This window comes from Oncorhynchus tshawytscha, linkage group LG04 (genome assembly GCF_018296145.1).
Source record: "Oncorhynchus tshawytscha isolate Ot180627B linkage group LG04, Otsh_v2.0, whole genome shotgun sequence".
Lineage (NCBI taxonomy): Eukaryota > Metazoa > Chordata > Actinopteri > Salmoniformes > Salmonidae > Oncorhynchus > Oncorhynchus tshawytscha.
Window position 1 is genome coordinate 52713459 of NC_056432.1, and position 16863 is coordinate 52730321.

Below are 16863 nucleotides of genomic sequence, written 5' to 3' on the forward strand. Positions count from 1 at the left end.
CTAGAATTTAAAGGCACAGTCAACTTAGTATATGTAAACTTCTGACCCACTGGAATTGTGATACAGTGAATTATAAGTGAAATGATCTATCTGTAAACAATTGGTGAAACAATTACTTGTGTCATGCACAAAGTAGATGTCTTAACCGACTTGCCCAAACTATAGTTTGTTAGCAAGAAATTTGTGGAGTGGTTGGAAAACGAGTTGTAATGACTTCAACATAAGTGTATGTAAACTTCCGACTTCAACTGTACTTGAGAAGACATACATACTACAGTGGCGCTACCTGAATAGGAACCCTCCACCTTCCATATCAGATGTCATGGAAGGATGGCCATTTCTGTTCTCACAGAAGGGCCTATACTCCCACTTCCATCTCTTAATCGACATTCCCTAGCCGATGAAGCTGCCGGAGGCCAATGAGATGAGAAGCCAGACAATCCTAAAGTTCTGTCAAGTCAACAAAACCAAACCAGGGGTTCAAGAAGACTTGTCTGCCTTTCAAGAAAACGAGAACACTAACAAGGCCATCGGCATCATGCTGGTCATTCTGGATTACTTTAAAGAACCTAAGGAGGGCATCTTCCTTCAGGCTGATGTAAGTTCTCACTCACACACATACACACACACACACACACACACACACACACACACACACACACACACACACACACACACACACACACACACACACACACACACACACATACCACTGAGTTGTAATATACTGTAGTTTACTGTATTATTTTCTAGCCGTCTGCCACAGCTGCTGACATTCAAAGATCTGTTCCCTTACTCTGCACACCTCGGTTGATTGTACAAGGTACTGTATAGACCTCCTTTCATTACAGTCGTTGAAGTTTGCTATGTAAAGGAAGTCAGGTCGTGGGATTGAGCATGTGATTGTGTTGGGCACTAACTATTTTTGGGGGAGGGGAGAGGCGGGGGGTCCTATGAGGGGGGTGGTTGCTGGAAAAAGGTATATATTGAAAAGATGATCCCCTAACATTATGTTGATCTACAGTATTTCAGGAGAGACGTTGACAAAACCCACAGCCTGGATGCTGTCCTTTGAAGGACAGGTGGTGATGGGGCCACATACCAACTTTGTGAACGGGATGGCTGCACTCTTCACAAGCTACTACAACTTCAATGTGCAGTATCTGGAGGAGGCCTCATGCACACTTGAGTTCGTTCAAAGGTAATCGAAAACTCAAGCCAACTCATTTAGGTCTGGCTTACACAGGCAGGTCAGCTCTTCTGCCAATTATTGGGCAAATGATAAGAATTGGACTGCCTGTGTAAATGCCTTATATGTAGCTGTAGGCAGCATGCTGGGCCTCCTATTCACTAACTTGCAGATAGTGGAGTTTAGTACTGTGAAGTTGGCTGGATTTGTAAAGCAGTGTACCCTGGGAGTATGGTGGTAATATGTGATGTATGGTTTAGGGAATTATGGTTGTTGCTCCACTTTGCTGTCTGATAGGCCACACAGACATTATTTCCATATATTAATTACACCTACCCAGCCCTCTTAAAACTACGACCTCTACCTAGAGGCTGTTTCTGATGGTGCCTCTGATGAAGGCACATAACACACATGGTTTGTTTACTTGGAAAAGTTACAGCTATTCAATTGTTCTCTCTCTCTCTCTCTCTCTCTTTCTCTCTGTTTTATTGTTTTTAGAGGCTTCCTGGGCATCAACCCACAGGAAGGCTCCAAGGCCCCTTTTAGGAAGGTGATGAGCCGAAAGTCTGGAAAAGTTGTGGGGGAAAAAAACGTGGCACAATTAATCCACGTGTTACCCCTTTTGAAGAAGACGATACTGTGAAGCAATGGGAATGTAGTCACGGAAAAGTTGGTGCCGGAGCTGTCAGGAACAGTTCCGGCACCACATTTGTTTAACGACCATAGTTCCTGTTCCTCTATTAGGTGTGTTACTGAGTTATAACGTTTCATCCCCCCTTATAGGTTGGATAGGTGGTGTTGTTAAAGAATTTCTTTATTGGTCATTAGGAATGTAGCCCTGGTTCAAATGTTTAAGATACAAGTGCATTGGTTTGGACAAACCGATCCAAATGTAGCATGCATCAGTCAGAAAATCAATTCAAACATTACAAACCACCGGTTAACTAAAATGTTTTGCTCATATTACTCACGAACATTATATGTTAATAGCGCCAGAGGGGATGGCTGCCGTTTTATGGGCTCCTAACCAATTGTGCTATTGTGTGTGCTTTTTCACATTAATTCTAACTTTTTTTGTACACAATGTTTCTGGTACAATCTCTTATGACCGGAAAGAGGTTTTGGATATCAGAACAGCGATTACTCACCTCGTACTGGACAAAGATTTTTTTCTTTAACGAGTCGGACGAGAAGGATTTACTTCAGACACCCAACACGGCCCAAATCTCCGTCATTCGATGAAGAAGAGAAGGAGATAAATTCATTAAAAATCCTACAATGTGATTTTCTGGATTTTTTTTTCTTCATTTTGTCTGTCATAGTTGAAGTAGAAGTGTACCTATGATGAAAATTACAGGCCTCTCTCATCTTTTTAAGTGGGAGAACTTGCACAATTGGTGGCTGACTAAATACTTTTTCCCCCCACTGTAGCTCTCCCTCGCCCACCGATTGGAAAATCTGACCATAACTCTATCCTCCTGATTCCTACTTACAAGCAAAAACTAAATCAGGAAGTACCAGTGACTCGCTCAATATGAAAGAGGTCAGATGACGCAGATGGTAAGCTACAGGACTATTTTCTAGGACAGACTGGAAAATATTTCGGCATTCTTCCGATGGCATTGAGTACACCACATCAGTCAATGGATTCATCAATGTGTATCAATAACATCGTCCCCACAGTGGCAGTATGTACAGTTGAAGTCGGAAGTCATTAAAACTCGTTTTTCAACCACTCCACAAATTTCTTGTTAACAAACTATAGTTTTGGCAGGTCGGTTAGGAAAAGTAATTTTTCAGATTATTTCACTTATAATTCACTGTATCACAATTCTTGCACATCTGCACGTCACCTTCAGCATTCAAATCTTTGTAAAATTGTTTGCACAATATCAGGCTTTATTCATTGAGTGACAACCTATGGAGTTTGCTAGGTTATTTATTGTTATCAAATGCAATGTTGATAATGGTGTTTTTACTGGAAAAAGTAGCCTAAGCTACTGCCGGAGACCCCTCTCACCTGGCTATACCTGCTGATAGGTCTGCATTAGTATTTCAATGCACACACACGCTCAGGAATGAGATAGTTAATATATCTTTGTAACATGTTTATAATGGATATTATATTTGTTATTCAGTTTAACACTGTCTCGATCTCTTTCGAATTGCATCATTGTTTACAGTCTTCTAAAAGTTTAGTTTAGAGATGCTAATGAAAAAAATACACGTTTTCAACAAGATGATAAATAAATGTGTAAATTTCTTTTTTTTTTAATTTTCATTTTCACAGAACAATAACATATTCAGTGGTGAAATTCATCTACAAATCTAAATATATCTATACTCTACGAGAATAAAACACAGCTCAATAGATTAGCAGCTTTAATTCTCTTTTTTTTTGTTGATTGCAGACCTTTTCTTTCTTTCCATTCATGTTAACTGTGTTGTAACGGTTTTCTTGTGTCGAAGGAGAGACCGACCAAAATGCAGCGCGGTAGTTGTCCATGGTTTTTTAATTAGAAAACTGAACATGAACACATAACCAAAACAACAAAGTGAAAACCCGAAAAAAGTCCCGTGTGGCACAAACACTAACACAGGAACAATCACCCACCGCAACAGGACCAAGCGGCGTGGTGACAGGCAGCGGCAGCAGGAGCAGCGAAGTATGGACTATACTACTTGGGAGGAAATAGACAGGTGGGCGGTCCACCCAGGGAGAATGCCGGAGCCCGCCTGGGATTCGCTAGAGCAGTGCGAGGAGGGTTATAGGAGAATGGAGTTGGAGAGACGAGCACGGCGACGCGGACGGAGGCCCGAGAGTCAGCTCCAAAATTTCTCGGGGGGGGTGGCACACAGGGAGTATGGCGAAGCCAGGTAGGAGACCTGCACCAACTTCCTGTGCTTACTGGGGGGCTAGAGAGACCGGGCAGGCACCGTGTTATGCTGTGGAGCGCACGGTGTCCCCAGTGCGGGTGCATAGCCCGGTGCGGGCTATTCCACCTCGCCGCACTGGCAGGGCGACCGGGAACATTCAACCAGGTAAGGTTGGGCAGGCTCGGTGCTCAAGAGCTCCAGTGCGCCTGCACGGTCCAGTCTATCCAGTACCACCTCCACGCACCAGCCCTCCGGTGGCAGCTCCCCGCACCAGGTTTCCTGTGCGTGTCCTCGGCCCAGTGCCACCAGTGCCAGCACCACGCACCAGGCCTACAGTGTGCTTCGCCTGTCCGGCGCTGCCGGAGTCTCCCGCCTGTCCGGCGCTCCCCTCAGCCCAGAGGCGCCAGAGTTTCTGCCCCTCTGTCCCGAGCTGCCAGAGCTTCCGCCCCTCTGTCCCGAGCTGACAGAGCTTCCACCCTCTGTCCCGAGCCGCCCCTCTGTCCCGAGCTGCCCCTCTGTCCAGTGGGGTCATTTAGAAGGGTCGCCGTGGTTAGGAGGCCACAGAAGCGGACAATGGGGCGGACTAAGACTATGGTGAAGTGGGAGCCACGTCCAGCACCAGAGCCGCCACCGCGGACAGATGCCCACCCAGACCCTCCCCAATAGGTTCAGGCCGGAGTTTTGGGGGTACTGTCACACCCTGACCATAGTTTGCTTTGTATGTTTCTATGTTTTGTTTGGTCAGGGTGTGATCTGAGTGGGCATTCTATGTTGTGTGTCTAGTTTGTCTGTTTCTGTGTTTGGCCTGATATGGTTCTCAATCAGAGGCAGGTGTTAGTCATTGTCTCTGATTGGGAACCATATTTAGGTAGCCTGTTTGGTGTTGGGTTTTGTGGGTGATTGTTCCTGTCTCTGTGTTTGCATCAGATAGGGCTGTTTTGGTTTTTCACATTTCTTGGTTTGTTAGTCTATTCAGGTATAGTTTCTTTATTAAAGAACCATGAATAATAACCACGCTGCGTTTTGGTCCGCCTCTCCTTCGACACAAGAAAACCATAACATGTGTCAATGTTACACATTTCACTTTTACATTTTTTGTGTGTTTTTCTCGCTCTTCTATTTATGGGGTTGATCACCTTTAATATTGCAGATAAATTGTAGCTTCCATCAATGTAATTGTCTGCATCATTTCCAATCCCCCATATATATTTTGTCTATATATATATATATATATATACAGTACCAGTTAAAAGGTTGGACACACCTACTAATTCCAGGGTTTTTCTTTATTTTTACTATTTTCTACATTGTAGAATAATAGTGAAGACATCAAAGCAATGCAAACACATATGGAATCATGTAGTAACCAAAAAAGTGTTAAACAAATCAAAATATATTTTGTATTTGAGATTCTTCAAAGTAGCCACCCTTTGCCTTGTAAACAGCTTTGCACACTCTTTGCATTCTCTCAACCAGCTTCTTGAGTTAGTCACCTTGAATGCCATTCAATTAACAGGTGTGCTTTGTTAAGTTAATTTGTGGAATTTCTAGCTCTATTTGGTAAAAGACCCTAGTCCATATTATGGCAAGAACAGCTCAAATAAGCAAAGATAAATTACAGTCCATCATTACTTTAAGACATGAAGGTCAGACAATCAAGAATTGCTGTAATTAGAATATAGCAACATTCTGTTATTTCATAGCAATTATGCAGAAAATTGAACTGTAAAAATACAGCAAATGTTTGTATTATGAATACAGTCAGACTACTGTATAATATTCACTATAAACTTAATGCAACCAGTTGCCAGTAATTTACTGTAAAATTACAGGAATGTTTATACCGTGTAAATGTTCACGCACACACACGCAAACACATAGATATCCCGAGACCAGAAGTAGCTGCAAATAATCTTGAATCAAAACATCAACATGGTAAACAGAAACCGAAAGGCAGAGAACACTCATGTCACCGTTTTATACAGACATCTGATCAACAGAGAGGAATATATATATATATACGAGAGAGAGAAAGAGAGAGAGAGAGAGAGACCCACTTAGGCTCATTCAGAAACACCTCCACACACACTGTGTAAAATCAGCTGTACATTTCAATGGAACACGATGAAGCCCCAAAATTGCCCTCCCTAGAAGCCTGTGTTTCAGACATAAGGAAGAGGATGGCAGCAAATGTTTTACTTTTAAACTCGGACAAAACAGAGATGCTAGTTCTAGGTCCCAAGAAACAAAGAGATCTTCTGTTGGATCTGACAATTAATCTTGATGGTTGTACAGTTGACTAAAATAAAACTGTAAAGAACCTCTGCGTTACAGTGGACCCTGATCTCTCTTTTGACGAACATTTCAAGACTGTTTTCAAGGACAGCTTTTTTCCATCTACGTAACATCGCAAAAATCAGAAACTTTCAGTCCAAAAATGATGCAACATTTTTTATCCATGCTTTTGTCACTTCTAGATTAGACTGCTGCAATGATCTACTTTCCGGCTACCTGGATAAAGCACTAAATAAACTTCAGTTAGTGCTAAATACGGCTGCTAGAATCCTGACTAGAACCCAAAAAATGTATCATATTACTCCAGTGCTAGCCATTCTACACTGGCTTCCTGTTAAGGCAAGGGCTGATTTCAAGGTTTTACTGCTAACCTAGAAAGCATTACATGGGCTTCCTCCTAATTATCTTTACCATAAACCTACACGTACGCTACGGTCACAAGACGCAGGCCTCCTTATTGTCCATAGAATTTCTAAGCAAACAGCTGGATGCAGGGCTTTCTCCTATAGAGCTCCATTTTTATGGAATGGTCTGCCTACCCATGTGTGAGGCGCAGACTCGGTCTCGACTTTTAAGTCTTTATTGAAGACTCATCTCTTCGGTAGGTCCTATGATTGAGTGTAGTCTGGCCCAGGGGTGTGAAGTTGAACAGAAAGTCACTGGAGCGACGAACCACCCTTGCTGGCCGGTTCATCTCTCTCCACTGGGATTCTCTGCCTCTAACCCTATTAAGGAGGCTGAGTCATTGGCTTACTGGTGCTCTTCCATGCCGTCCCTAGGAGGGGTGCGTCACTTGAGTGGGTTGAGTCTCTGACGTGATCTTCCTGTCCGTGTTGTCGCCCCCCCTCGGTTCATGCCGTGGGGGAGATCTTTGTGGGCTATACTCGGCCTTGTCTCAGGGTAGTAAGTTGGTGGTTGAAGGTATCCCTCCAGTGGTGATGTGCTTTGGCAAAGTGGGTGGGGTTATATCCTGCCTGGTTGGCAGTCGGATGGGGCCACAGTGTCTCACAACCCCTCCTGTCTCAGACTTCAGTAATTATGCTGCAATGGTTTATGTGTCGGTGTCACGCTCGTTGATGGAAGGATCGGACCAAGGTGCAGCGTAGTAGGTGTACATCTTACTTTATTCAATGAACACAGAGAAAAGAAAATACAAACGAAAGTTTAGTAGGGCTAAACAGCACAGTACCAAAACAAGATCCCACAACCTACAGGTGGGAAAAAGCTGCCTAAGTATGATCCCCAATCAGAGACAACGATAGACAGCTGCCTCTGATTGGGAACCATACCCGGCCAACAAAGAAATAGAAAACATAGATTGCTCACCCTAGTCACACTCTGACCTAACCAAATAGAGAATTAAAAGGATCTCTAAGGTCAGGGCGTGACAGTCGGGGGGCTAGTGTCAGTCTGTTATATTTGGAGTATTTCTCCTGTCTTATCCGGTGTCCTGTGGGAATTTAAGTATGTTCCCTCTAATTCTCTCTCTCTTTCTCTTCTCTAGGACCATGCCTCAGGACTACCTGGACTGATGACTCCCTGTCCACCTGGTCGTGCTGCTGCTCCAGTTTTAACTGTTCTGCTTGCGGCTATGGAACCCTGACCTGTTCACCGGACATGCTACCTTGTCCCGGACCTGCTGTTTTTAACCCTTTCTCTCTACCACACCTGCTATCTCTAACTCAGAATGATCGGCTATGAAAAGCCAACTGACATTTACTCCTGAGTTGCTGACCTGTTGCACCCTCTACAACCACTGTGATTATACCTGGCACAGCCAGAAGAGGACTGACCACCCCTCATAGCCTGGTTCCTCTCTAGGTTTCTTCCTAGGTTCTGGCCTTTCTAGGGAGTTTTTCCTAGCCACCGTGCTTCTACATCTGCATTGCTTGCTGTTTGGGGTTTTAGGCTGGGTTTCTGTATAGCACTTTGTGACATCGGCTGATTTTGAAAAAGGGCCTTATAAATACATTTGATTGATTGATTCTCTTTGGCATTTATGTCTGAGAGGGACTGCTTGCACTTCTCTTTGTGTGGGATGGCTGAACAGAGGTGGGAGTGGGGGGGTAGGTTTGACAGTCTTTGACTTTCACATGGAGAGAACATTCAAGGGGGCAAATGCCACACAGAGCTTAGTTAATTAAGATATTCCTGACGCTCATACATGCACACAAACACACACAGTTACAGCAGTGGTAAACTTGGTACAAAGTCTACTCTACATTTCGCGCTATCCACATAGGAATGTGTTACTATCGTCTGCGGGACACTTCACAGGTATGCCTACAATATGTCTCTACTTCAACTTGATAGCTTTAAGCATGTGTTAAACATATATGGCTGTGTGTGTGTCGACCTCCTCAGAGCAAACACATATCACATATCACACGTGCACAAACACAACCCGCATACACCGTTCTCCCCACTTGCTCCTGCAGACAGCCTACACAGTACAGTGCAAACTGCCCACTCTGATACTTTCCATGCAACCTCATCAGTTTGGTAATTAAAAACAGGCACCACGTGGAAGTGATTTGTCTAAGGGGAAACTCAATGTAGGTGGGCACTAGTCTAAAAAAAAAATGTTCCCTTCAGCCAAATTAATAGAGACAGCGTGTGTAGGGTCTAATATGCCTAAAACCCTGCCCTGTAAACCAGGAACATTCCCAGAACATTAGCTAAGATTCCATTTAAGTATTATCTGTTTGATCTAACAGGATGATAACATCCCCCCCCCCCAAAAAAAAACATTTAAAAAAGGTTTGAAATGAAATATCCTTGGAATGTTCTCCTAACGTTCATTGAAATGTTGTGCTCAACATCTGAAACTACCTCCACAGAACATTCCCCCAAAAGTTCTCATTAGGTTCTCAGGTAATGTAATAACACAATATACCAGTAATGTTTTCCCAGGATCCCAAAATTGGTTCTGTGAATGTTCCCAGAACATTCGTTAGGTTGTGGCAATTGTTCTCATCACAGAAAAACTGTCCAGTATACTGATGATTGTACAATGTTTGTATAAAACATTCACCTGATGTAGCAAGAACGTTCCCGGAACACATTTCATCTGTTCTTTAAAGGTTCCCAGAACATTTCATTAGGTTGTGGGAACAGTCTGGTGAGAACATTGTGGGATCATCATAAAAGATATGTTCCCAAAACACAAAAACTGTCCCGTTACGTGGAGAATTATATAATGTTTATTTTAGAGTGCAAAAAAAACATTCACCTGATGTTACAAGAACATTCCCAGAACAACAGAAAAATAAAAAGTTCGGAACACATTCCTAAAATACTAAAACTGTCAAGTTTTTTTTAAACCTTTATTTAACTAGGCAAGTCAGTTAAGGACAAATTCTTATTTTCAATGACGGCATATTTTTACCCAGTCAGCTCGGGGATTCCATCTTGCAACCTTCCAGTTACTTGTCCAATGCTCTAACCACTAGGCTCTCTGTCTCCCCATGAGTTGTGCTGACATTCAGATAATGTTTGTATCAGGGTGCACAAAAGGTTCCATTGACGTTGCAAGAATTTTGACAGAAATTCGTGGGAACAGTGTGGATAAATTACAAGAGATATGTTCCTAAAATACAAAATTGTGATGACATTCATACAATGTTTAGATGGCACTAGGACTGTTGCAGTGACCATTTACCGCCCCACTGGCGGTCCCGAGTCATGCTGTTTCCTGAAGTCCACGATCATCTCCTTTGTTTTGTTGACGTTGAGTGTGAGGTTATTTTCCTGACACCACACTCCAAGGGCCCTCACCTCCTCCCTGTAGGCCGTCTCGTCGTTGTTGGTAATCAAGGACGACGCCGCAGTGGTAGGCTTGATTACCAACAACGACGAGACGGCCTGCAGGGAGGAGGTGAGGGCCCTCGGAGTGTGGTGTCAGGAAAATAACCTCACACTCAACGTCAACAAAACAAAGGTGATGATTGTGGACTTCAGGAAACAGCAGAGGGAGCACCCCCCTATCCACATCGAAGGGACAGTAGTGGAGAGGGTAGTAAGTTTTAAGTTCTTCGGTGTACACATCACGGACAAACTGAATTGGTCCACCCACACAGACAGACATTTATTTTTCAACTTTCCTAATGTTAAGCACATTGCTTCACTTTACAACAGGAGTATAGCCTACCTGGCTGGCATGAAAATGAACCACGGGAAAAGCGTCCTCCATTCGCTATTTAAGTGCATCGATGACATATCCCCAAAAATAATGGATGTATTGTGACGGTGTAGGCTATATTACATGGATTTATTAGACTTTTTAAAATGTAGAGGTTCCAAAGGACTGCATCAGTGGCTTGTAGCTACGTGTGGACGACAGGAGATGACAAATGTGTTTGTTAATTAACGGTCAATTACCGTCAAACCGACAGTTATTTGCTTGACAATCGCCCGGCTGCCGAAAGTTCAGTGACCGCCACAGCCCGAGGTGGCACAGACGTTCCCTGATTATTGCAAGAATGGTATTGTGCATATGAAAAAGGAGGGGAACATTTTAACAACTCAGAAATGGTGTTCTGTGTCTCTGCAATACAACCGTTGTCCCCTGGTGGCGCTGACGGGTTAATGATCTGACTGCAGAGCTGAAGATTGCAGGTTTAAAACCCACATGTTCTTTAACCATGTTTCTTTGTTATTTAAAACTGTGAAATCGTGGCTCGGGTATAATCTACTAAAAGAGAGGATGGCTTTATATATGCATTTATAAATCCTGTCAGAAATACAGAATTTAGACTGTGAAAAATAAATCACTGCGTAAAAACTGACTGTTCAACAAAACTCACCCGATATAATTGCTACTTCGAGACGCATGATATGGTCCCCCGTCTTACTTTTCATGGTCTGAAAAAAAAGTGAAATCGAGACTCATAGTCTTGGATAATATGTCAATTTGGGCCCAGAGGTACGCAGCATATAAAGAGGATGGGTTTAGTGGTGGTGAATAACCCAGTTACCAGTAATTCCCTGGGTTAGTTATGTCTCAGAAGGTTTACAAAGGAAGCATGGAATTCCTCATTGACCACACTGCCATGGGTATATAGTGAAAAAAAGATGATGTAAGAGAGCTTCCCTGGTGACGCAGCGTATGAAAAACCTGGCTTGGGAACCAAACATTGCAGATTCAAACCTCACATGTGCAGACTGTCAACTTAAGAAGTGCGGGAGAGAACATACAATGTTTAAACTAAATGTAATCCTTAAAAAGAAATTAAGAAGAAATCCATAACCCGATTTGAATCACAGTGCAGTTATCACAAAACTACCACTAACAGGTCCTCATCATCATAAAGGGAAATGTTTTACAAATAGGCTTACCTAACCCTAGTCAGAGGGGATACAAATCTTTTCAACTATTTGCCACGGATATAAAGCGCTCCGCACGTCCTCGTCATTAACAGTTGGAAAACAAAGGCTAATTACAGAAATTATTGCAGTTGATACGCAGCCATTGCCAACGGCCTACTTGAGTTGAGAGCGGATTCGCTAAATGGAAGGACTGCAAGCGCAATTTGAAGCCACGACTCGCGCGACTGAAAAAGGGTGAAATCTGTCTCATCAATGTCACTGTTCACCGTTCAACCCTGTTTCAACGGGGTGTTATTTCCTTTATAGTGGGAGTGGAGACATAACAGTTAACAGCATAAGAAAGCTAACCCACATTTGGTGTGTTTTTTGTTGCCCCGTGTTTGATTTGGGAGCTTAAACATGGTGGGCAGGTTTGTGTTAAACATGAAACAAAGTAGGCTCCTAGACTAATTATTACGTAATTTGCCTCCGGAAAAACAATGTTTTTTGCTGCATATTTCATTCTGGAACCTGCCTAGATTTAGGGGTGGTTGTAACCTATTCTAAAACAGCATACTATTAGCAGTTAGCAACAAAAAAAAACTAAAATCGAGGAGACGCATTTACTATTTCCAAAACTGCAGCTCGTAGATGGAAGACACATTTCCTTACTTTAATCAACCAGTCCATTTTGAATTCATGATAAAGCTGTCATGATTTGGCAAGGAATGTAGCTCGTCTACCATTTCGTATGTGTACCCTCTAGCGGTCATAGGCTATAGGATTTGACGTGGAATTGTATTCAAATGTCATTTTCCTTTTCACAGAAAACCAAACCAAAAATGTGCGCTTAAAAGTTAAGAAAATGTTTTTATTTGTCACATCCCTAATGTGCAGAGTAAAAAAAAGATGGTTATGTTTGTATAATTATATGCTGTTCAAATGTCCTATGAACTAAATAATGTGCAGATTGTCAATATATAAATGGTCAAATGTATAGTTGTGATTGTATGATTAAATGCTTTTCAAATGTCCTATGAATGAAATTAATCACCTTCAAAGGACGACATGTAGCCGAGCGGTTAGGAGTGTTTGGCCCAATAACATAAAGGTCGCTGGTTCAAACACCTGAAAGGTGAAACATTGTGAAAAATCTGCAGTTGTGCCATTGAGCGAGGTACTTGCTCCAGTGTCACCAGCAATGATGCCTAATCCCTGGCTCTGACCCCACTCTCAGGGGAATTGGGATACGCTAAAAACACACTTGTACATGTATGAAATAGTATCAAATGTAAATATCCATTAAATCTGGATGTATCTGTTTTCTAATGCTTTAAGGAGCTACACATTTTCATGCTGAGAATGTTGTGGTAAAACTTAAATATAACATTTCTTGAAAAGTTCTGAGGACCGCCAAGACAAGGAAAAATACATATTGCAGTGAACATCAATGGAATATTGTTAACCCTAAAACAAATATGCTATGATTAAAAAAAATACAAATTAACTTATTTGGAAATTGTTAAACATTGTGCACCTTTGTGGAACATCTGTGCAAACTATGTGAATATCACAAGAATATTCTTGCAACATTCCAGACAACTCCCATAACTTCATTAAATGTTCTGGGAACCTTTACGGAACTTAGACCAGGTGTTTTGTCAACATTCTTACAACATTATAGGAATGTCCCGTGCAACCTAACATTATCTGAAAGTCATCACAACTGAGGACTTTTTGAAACTCTCTCTTGTAATGTACCCACACCCTAATGAAATGTTCTGGGAACCTTTAAAGAACTCAGAAAGGCTGTTCTGTCAACATTCTTGCAACAACAAAGGAATGTTTTGTGCACTCTGATACAAAATTATCTGAATGTCAGCACAACTAGACAGTTTTTTTGGAAATCTCTCTCTTTTCATATCCCAACAATATTACCAGAACCAAAAGATACATTCTGAGAACCTTTAAAGAACAGACGAAATGTGTTCTGGGAGCATTCTTGTAACATAAGGTGAATGTTTTTTGCACCCTAAAAGAAACATTGTAGAATAATATGCACAACTGGTCAGTTTTTGTGTTTTAGGAACATATATATATATATATATATATGCAGCTGAAGTCGGAAGTTTACATACACCTTAGCCAAATACATTTAAACTCAGTTTTTCACAATTCCTGACAATAGATCCTAGTAAAGATTCCCTGTCTTAGGTCAGTTAGGACTTTATTTTAAGAATGTGAAATGTCAGAATAACATTAGAGAGAAGGACTTAATTCAGGTTTTATTTCTTGCATCACATTCCCAGTGGGTCAGAAGTGTACATACACTTAATTAGAATTTGGTAGCATTGCCTTTAAATTGTTTACCTTGGGTCAAACGTTTCGGGTAGCCTTCCACAAGCTTCCCACAATAAGTTGGGTGAATTTGTCCCATTCCTCCTGACAGAGCTGTAACTGATGTCTTGAGCTTTTTCAGTTCTGCAAATGTTCAAGGTTATATCAACAATACCTTGACTTTGTTGTCCTTAAGCCATTTTGCCACAACTTTGGAAGTATGCTTGGGGTCATTGTCCATTTGGAAGACCCATTTGCGACCAAGAATTAACTTCCTGACTGATGTCTTGAGATGTTGCTTCAATATATCAACATAATTTCCCTACCTCATGATGCCATCTATTTTGTGAAGTGCACCAGTCCCTCCTGCAGCAAAGCACCCCCACAACATGATGCTGCCACCCCCGTGCTTCACAGTTGGGATGGTGTTCTTCAGCTTGTAAGCCTCCCCCTTTTTCCTTCAAACATAACAATGGTCATTATGGCCAAACAGTTCTATTTTTGTTTTGTCAGAACAGAGGACATTTCTCCAAAAAGTACGAACTTTGTCCCCATGTGCAGTTGCAAATTGGAGTCTGGCTATTTTATGGCGGTTCTGGAGCAGTGGCTTCTTCCTTGCTGAGCGGCCTTTCAGGTTATGACGATATAGGACCCGTTTTACTGTGGATATAGATACTTTGCACCTGTTTCCTCCAGCATCTTCACAAGGTCCTTCGCTGTTGTTCTGGGATTGATTTGCACTTTTCGCACCAAAGTACATTCATCTCTAGGAGACAGAATGCGTCTCCTTCCTGAGCGGTATGGCGGCTGTGTGGTCTCAGCCTCCAGTATTTATGCTGCAGTAGTTTATGTGTCGGGGGGCTAGGGTCAGTTTGTTATATCTGGAGTACTTCTCCTGTCCTATTCGGTGTCTTGTGTGAATCTAAGTGTGCGTTCTCTAATTCTCTCCTTCTTTCTCTCGCTCGGAGGACCTGAGCCCTAGGACCATTCCCCAGGACTACCTGACATGATAACTCCTTGCTGTCCCCAGTCCACCTGGCCGTGCTGCTGCTCCAGTTTCAACTGTTCTGCCTTAATATTATTCGACCATGCTGGTCATTTATGAACATTTGAACATCTTGGCCATGATCTGTTATAATCTCTACCCGGCACAGCCAGAAGAGGACTGGCCACCCCACATAGCCTGGTTCCTCTCTAGGTTTCTTCCTAGGTTTTGGCCTTTCTAGGGAGTTTTTCCTAGCCACCGTGCTTCTACACCTGCATTGCTTGCTGTTTGGGGTTTTAGGCTGGGTTTCTATACAGCACTTTGAGATATCAGCTGATGTACGAAGGGCTATATAAATAAATTTGATATGATTTGATGGTGTTTATACTTGCGTACTATTGTTTGTACAGATGAACGCGGTACCTTCAGGCATTTGGAAATTGCTGCCAAGGATGAACCAGACTTGTGGAGGTCTTCAATTTTCTTGGCTGATTTCAGGTCTTGGCTGATTTCCTTAGAAATCTTCCCATGATGAAATCTTCCCAATTTTTCCCATGATATCAAACAAAGAGGCACTGAGTTTTAAGGTAGGCCTTGAAATACATCCACAGGTACACCTCCAATTGACTTAAATTATGTCAATTAGCCTATCAGCAGCTTCTAAAGCTATGACATCATTTTCTGGAATTTTCAGTCAACTTAGTGTTTGTAAACTTCTGACTCATTGGAATTGTGATACAGTGAATTATAAGTGAAATAATCTGTCAGTAAACAATTGTTGGAAAAATTACTTGTGTCATGCACAAAGTAGATGTCCTAACCGACGTGCCAAAACTATAGTTTGTTAATAAGAAATTTGTGGAATGGTTGAAAAACAAGTTTTAAAACAAGTTTTAACGACTCCAACCGAAGTGTATGTAAACTTCCGACTTCAACTATATATATATATATATATGAGAGGCGAAGGTCGAGAGCCGTGCGTCCTCCAAAACACAACCCAACCAAGCCGCACTGCTTCTCAACACAATGCCCACTTAACCCGGAAGCCGGCCGCACCAATGTGTTGGAGGAAACACCGTACAAGAGCCTGGACAAGAGCCTGGACTCGAACCCAGAATCTCTAGTGCCACAGCTAGCACTGCGATGCAGTGCCTTCGAACACTGTGCCACTCGGGAGGCCTGGAACATATATTTTGTGAGGTCCCCACTATGTTCTCACCAGACTGTTCCCACAACCTAATGAAACATTCTGGGAACCTTTAAAGAACAGGTTAAATGTGTTCCAGGAACGTTCTTGCTACATCTGCACGACTGAACAGTTTTTGTGAGAACGTTTGCTGCGACCTAACGAATGTTCTAGGAACTTTAACAGGAACAATTTTGGTTAGCCGAGTGGGCTTGTTTTGTCTTCAGTGGAGTTGACATCTCCCCCCCCTCTCTCTCTTCTTCTCCCCTCTTCCTTCCTCGCTCAGAGAACTCGACAATGTCCAATGTTAGTCTTTGTGGTGCTGAGAAAACATTTATGCAACATCTGAGTAGCAAGAATAACAACACATCATAGTTTGTTTTACAGCTTTCCATGGTTAGCAGCTCATGTGGAAAGAATACTCTCTATGAAATGGTACATTTCTCTTGACGGAAAAATATAGGCTGTTTTGATGATGTAGTTGGGGTTGGATGTTGAAGGATATTGGATATTGTATTGCACATCACACTCCAAATAAATAAATGTCACTTTCACAATGAGCAAGAGGATGTAGACTCGGTTCCAAGTGCCACAAGATCACTGGGAAATCCTTGATAACAAGCACAAAATCATAACAAAATCATGTACATGGAGAAACCAAGCATTGCTGTCCGGATTTCCAATGTT